This window comes from Piliocolobus tephrosceles, chromosome 16, assembly GCF_002776525.5.
Source record: "Piliocolobus tephrosceles isolate RC106 chromosome 16, ASM277652v3, whole genome shotgun sequence".
NCBI classification, from domain to species: Eukaryota; Metazoa; Chordata; class Mammalia; order Primates; family Cercopithecidae; genus Piliocolobus; species Piliocolobus tephrosceles.
The window spans coordinates 45,038,426-45,044,425 of NC_045449.1; the positions used below are offsets into that span (position 1 = coordinate 45,038,426).

At 51.9% G+C, this 6,000-nt stretch overlaps 1 long non-coding RNA gene across 1 annotated transcript; it reads left to right on the forward strand.

Moving 5' to 3' along the window:
- The first annotated feature begins 937 nt into the window (after nucleotides 1–937).
- Nucleotides 938–5,342, forward strand: LOC111537321. Its single transcript, XR_002729969.1, has 3 exons — nucleotides 938–2,275; nucleotides 4,479–4,622; nucleotides 5,073–5,342. It is a non-coding gene; the product is annotated as an uncharacterized LOC111537321 (long non-coding RNA).
- Nucleotides 5,343–6,000: the final 658 nt, after the last annotated feature.

Sequence of the window (6,000 nt, forward strand, 5' to 3'; positions counted from 1 at the left end):
AAGGATCCCATTCCAATTCAACCTGTTGGGGCAGGGAGGAGAAGGTGTTTCCTTTTTCTTTTTCTTTTTCTTTTTCCTTTTTTTTTTTTTTTTTTTTGAGATGGAGTCTCATTCTGTCACTTAGGCTAGAGTGCAGTGGTGCAATTTCGGCTCACTGCAACCTCCACCTCCTGGGTTCCAGTGATTCTCCTGCCTCAGTCTCCCAAATAGCTGGGACTACAGGTGTGCACCACCACACGCAGCTAATTTTTATCTTTTTGGTAGAGACGGGGTTTCACCGTGTTGTCTGGGCTGGTCTCGAACTCCTGGCCTCAGGCGATCTGCCCACCTCAGCCTCCCAAGGTGTTTCCAATGTCCCCAACTGTGAACCCAGAGATGATCTCTGGAGGAAGGGGTTTCAGGAGAATCACAGCAAGTCAAAGGAAAAGACCCAAATACCTATTATCCATACGAGGAAACTGAGGCCCAGAGAATGTCACGCAGTAGTGGCAGAGGCAGGACCAGATCCCAAATGTCCTGACTCACAGCCCAGTGCTCGCTCTAAAGTACCCTGACAGCCACAATCGCTGGATGAATAGCCAAGCTGCAGATGGAAGACTAAAGCAGAACAGGCAGTCTCCCACATTGACTCTTTGGAGGGACAGTGAAGAGAGACTGTGCTCTTGTCCAGTGTTTCTGGGGACCTGGTTGCTCCCTGATCCTCCTGGGGAGGGGGAGGGGGTGCAGCATTAGCCCATTACATTATCCCATGAAATGGAGCTGCAGAGTGAGTGCAAGATAGGGGCAGAGGCTAGGGGGCAGGAGGGGATGCAGATGTTATTATGCCCTACCTATACCCTATGCCTGGCTGATGCTAAATTGTCCTCAGTGCCACAATAGACTAAAAATAAACTGGGCATTTACCACTTTAAAGCCTTAGAGCCAAGTCTCCCCATTCAGTTGCAATGCCCCAGTGAGGCAGTAGACTGACCCCACGTGACTTTTGGGAATGAACACTGAGACCATCAACCCTATCAATGAGGGTTAAGAAACAACAACGAAGTACCACCTGACAACTTCAAATTATTTATTGATTCCTGAAAAGGAAAATGAAAGGAAGCTGGCCAAAGCCACGGAGTGCCAGTTGAATAAGTTATCAGGAGTCTTCTTGGATTGACGATGCGGCTCCATTTGCAGCACTTAGCATCTTCTGCCTCAGAGGAGAGCTCTTGGTGGGCGCTCAGCCTACCTGCTTCAACTGCAAGCTCACTGAAGACAGACACCCCAGTCTGGCACTGTGCCTGACTGGCAAGAGGGCTCTTTTCCTCTTTTGCAGACTGTTGATGCAGCCTCCTAAGTACCCTCTCTGCCTCTCTTCTTGGCTCCTCCAGTCCACCCTACAGTCTTCCTAAGACACTGACTGATCATATCCTCTGATTCTGCTGAAACGCCTCAGGGACTCTCCACAGCTACAGCAAGGACTCCCCAAGTGTACCCTGGGGCACATCAGTCCCAAGAGATGTTCCTGAAGAAACAGCTTGGGGCTAAAATAAATTTAGAAAATGCTCTTTACTGAAGCCCCTCAGCCCTTGGAGATTCACATTCCATGTGAGCATAATACAGGATCTGAGAAGTCTTGCAAGGTTAGCATGCAGCCAGGTTAGCGTATTTGATACAGTTTTCCCAGGCTTTTTCCATCACAGGTAATCTTTTTGCAATCAGTGTCTACAAACAGCCCAAGACATAGTCCCACAGAACATACTTTGGGAAGCAGTGAGCTGCATGGTAGAGCCTGAAGTTCAGTCTGGGAGGGGAAGGGCAGCGGTTGTGTGATGAGTCCCTGCCCAAGGGAACATGGTCTGTGGGAGCACTGAGGTGGCCGCGATGGCTCAGGGTGCAAAAGGGAAGGTGCTGGCTGTGTGCAGACATGACAGAGATTTGTGGGTCAGGAAAGTCCATCAGCAGCTCTCCTCTCTGCCTCCAGTCTCTTCATCTGGACACAGATATCCTGGGCATGCGTGTGTTTCTGGACCTGGCACATCCTGAGTGAATCTTGGCCTCTTGAACCCAGCAGCCTCCTGCTGCAGAGTCACTGAGATGCTGTGCAATTATGACATACCTTCCCACCACAAAAGAACATTTCAGCTTGTCCAGGGGATGGTCACGGAAGCCAGTGCTCCACTGGATCCCCAGCAGCAGGAGCCTTCTGTGGTAGTAAAAGCATGGGCATCAGAGGCCGAGTCCGGGGTTCCCATCCTGATCCATCCCTGACTAGGTGCTGTGGGGCCTTGGATAAGTCACTCAATCTCTCTAAGCCTGTTTCCTCATCTGTAAATTGGGAAATAATAGCTGCCTTCAGGGTTGTTGAGCCTGTATGGTTTGTTGTCCTGTGGTATCTGATTTGTTTTTTCTAAGACCAGCCCAGAGAGGGCACAAAAGAACCAGCAACCAGGCAAGGGTAGGAGCAAAACTGCACATTTATTTTTGGTAACCTAAGGTGTGGGGGAGAAGTCTGTCTGCCTCCGGCGAAGGAGGCCGGCAGAGTCCCCCCGTGGGGCTCTCGGAGGGACTTCCCACAGTCCCGACATCCCGACAGGACTGGGGCTGCGAGAAGACCGCGGGGCTGTGAGAAGGCCCCGTGGCTCAATGGCGGAGAGCGGCTTTTCTAGGAGTGGGAGGGTAATAGGTGGGGCACGGGCGTGTCAGGGGCGTTCCGCAGGTGCGACCAGGTAAATCTTGGTCTCTTGGGATTGACGTCACCTGGCGCATGCCCAGTTGATCTGCACCTTCCTGTGCGCCGGCTGCATTTTCGCGCGCGCGGGAAGAGTTGGGAAGGGGGGGGGGAGATGAAGAACCCGGAAGTGCACCATCTTGCCTCCGCTCGTCCAAACAGTATCAGCCTCACCACCTCCAAAGTTCTCGAAGATTCCTGAAGGTAGGATTAAGTCTCAACATTCATTCATTCATTCCATGCAAATACTTGTCAGTCACCTTCCCCGTGCTAGGAACTGGGGAAATGGTGCTGAGGAGAAACATGCTGGGTCTGTGCCTGTGGGGAACATACATTCTGGTAGGGATTAAGTAATTCATTTATTCAATACTGAGCAGCCACTGTGGGCCCGGCACTGTGCTGGGCTTGGGCCTCCTGTATGTTTTCAAACAGAGTTTACAAAGTACTTACAAAGCACTTTTGCCATCATTGGTTAGTTTGTTCTTCGTGACAGTCTGATAAGATAGGAAGTAGAGATTATCACCCCATTTGGTAGACAAGGAACTAGAGGATCAGGAAGATTAAGAGGAAAATTGAACTGGGAACCAAAATCTCTCTTCTCTCCATAGGCATTCACTGGAGGCCCACTCTGGGCCAGGCGCTGAGTTCACAGTGAGATGCAAATGTCCCATCTGGCTGTGTGGGTGGCGCTGACAGCCATTTGTTTGCCCCTCTATTACTACAGTCCCTATTCTTCTCTGAGGCAATACCCTCTCCCAGCCAAGCCCTCAGCCACAGACTTTCCATACAACAGGGAGCACATAAGTGGATTCCTCGAATTCCACACCCTCAGCTGTCCCCCTTTGTAGTCCAGGAAATCCTTCCTGCACTTCAACACCTAAGGCCAAGGTTGGTCCCCCTACTGCCAGGGGCCTCCTTTGGGGTAGAGCAATGCTCAGGGAAGACCAAGATGACTCAGGCCCTCCTCAAATGCCAACATGTGAACCAGAGGCACACTAGACCCTGAGCTCCCAGCCAAGTGGGTGCTCGCTGTGGGGGCTACTCTGGACCTTGGCCAGGGAGGAGCAGGTGGGAGCAAGGAGCAGAGCATGCAGATCTTCCAAAGTGGATAGAGTTATAAACTGGAGTGGGAGAGGAGGAAAGGGTAATGAGGGGGCTGAATGATGAGCCCACCATCATTTTACTAAAGGCCTGGAAACTGACAGCAACGTGGGATCCTGGAGGGAGGTGCTGAATTGGGGGTGGGGTGGGGCGGGGGGTGTCAATATCACTCAACATCCAACTCACTGTCAGCTTAAATGAGCAAACCCCAGCTGAGCCAGAGAAGACTGACATATCCAGCATTCCCCAAATCCATCTGAATATCTCCTCCTTCTCCTCCACCTCTTCCTTCTCCTCTGGGAAGGCCCCTCAAGTCATCTCCATCCCCACAGGCGTGTTCCCTGTGTGCCTGCCCAGCTCTTGTGTCTATACCCTGCATCCTGGCTCCTCCATCTCCCTGTGTTCTGGGCATGCTCTATTTCCTCCATCAACCAGGGGCTCCAGGAGGTGAGCTGTAAGAGGTGGAGGTTCTTTTCTTTTTTATTTTAGATGGAATCTCACTCTGTCACCCAGCCTGGAGTGCAGTGGTGCGATCTCAACTCACTGCAATCTCTGCCTCCTGGGTTCAAGCGATTCTCCTGCCTCAGCCTCCAGAGTACCTGGGACTACGGGCGTGGGCCACCATGCCTGGCTAACTTTCGTATTTTTTTTTTTTTTTATTAGAGAGGAGGCTTCACCATATTGGCCAGGCTGGTCTCGAACTCCTGACCTTGTGATCTGCCCGCCTTGGCCTCCCAAAGTGCTGGGATTACAGGCATGAGCCGCTGCACCCGGCCCAGGTTGAGGTTTTTGAAGAGCATCACCTTTGCAGGTACAGAGTATGGAATCTCCTTTGAAGCTCCCTCCACCTGGGCTCTCTTAATTCCCCAGCCACTGCCAGCTTCACCAGATCCTGAACTGTTCTGTGAGGTGTTTACAGCCTTTCTCCTGTGCTCCAGGCATGTGGCCCTCCACCTGGATTCTGTCTGCTCTTTCATCCCCTGGCCCTGGTTCCACCAACAGCTTCCTCCAGCCCTGTTGGCAGCAGTCTAATCTAAATCACGCTCACTGCGGTTTTCAGTACAAGGTTTTAGCATCAGGTTATGTATGGGTATGGGTAGCCTGAAGGATGTGGGGTAGAACCAAGAGACAACTACCTGCCTGGGGAGAGCAAGCCGCGCTACTCTCACAGCTCACACCAACGTCTGCCTGACAGAATTTTTGTCTCCGTTAATTCATTTATTGCCAGGAGAAAGTCGAGCTGTTTCTTTCCTCTTTACAGGTGAGAAACGCTGCAGGCAGGAATCCAACCGTCATTCTTGACACCACCCTTATCTAATCCCCTGCCAACTGCTAGTTCAAGCCAGCATCAGCTCTCTCCTGGACCACTGCCACCGCCTCCTAACAGGATTCCCACCTCCGCTCTCATTACCCCCGATCTGCAGCCAACTTGAGATGATCATGTCACCCCTTCCACACCCAACACAACTCCAAATGCAAAGAGGCTTCCTCTGTTCTTGGATCAAGGGTTTAAACATGATCTAGAAGGCCTTGCGTTGTCAGTCTGCATCCACCTCTCATTCCTCTCTCTGCACTCCAGCCTTGTCTGCCTTCTCCCAGCACGTTGTATGTGCTCCATCCTGCCACTGGACCTTTGCATATACTGCTTCCTCTGCCTGGGCTGTTCTTCCATCCCTTGGGTTTCAACTCAGACATTACCTTGTTGGAGAAGGCCCCCAGCTTCCCTCGCCGGTCAAATCCCCCGTACATACTCTTAGGGCATCATGTTCTTCGTTTTCTTTGCACTGACCAAAGCTGTCATCCTGACTGAATTTGGGTGGCTATTTGATTGATGTCTGCTCCCCACTAAACTGCGGCCTCCATGAGGGCAAGAGCCAGCCTAGCCCAGTGCCTGGCACATAGTAGGTGCTCAATAAATAGTTGTTTGAGTGGGGCCTGAATAAGTGAGCAAAGCCTTAACCAAGCCAGGACCAGGAGCTCAGAGCCCTTGGCTCCCCGGGAAGAGAAGATGGTTAAGTCCCCGAGGCTAGCTGGGGAAGCCATAGTTTGTGCCCTACTGGAAGAGGATGCCACCAGCTCTCCGCTTGGGCTAGCAATTGGTCACTATTTGAAAACAGAGTTTGCTCCATAGCAAGCAGCCCCCCAGAGACTGGGTGTGGAGGGTGAGGAGGAGGGTGCCAGTTAGAGCG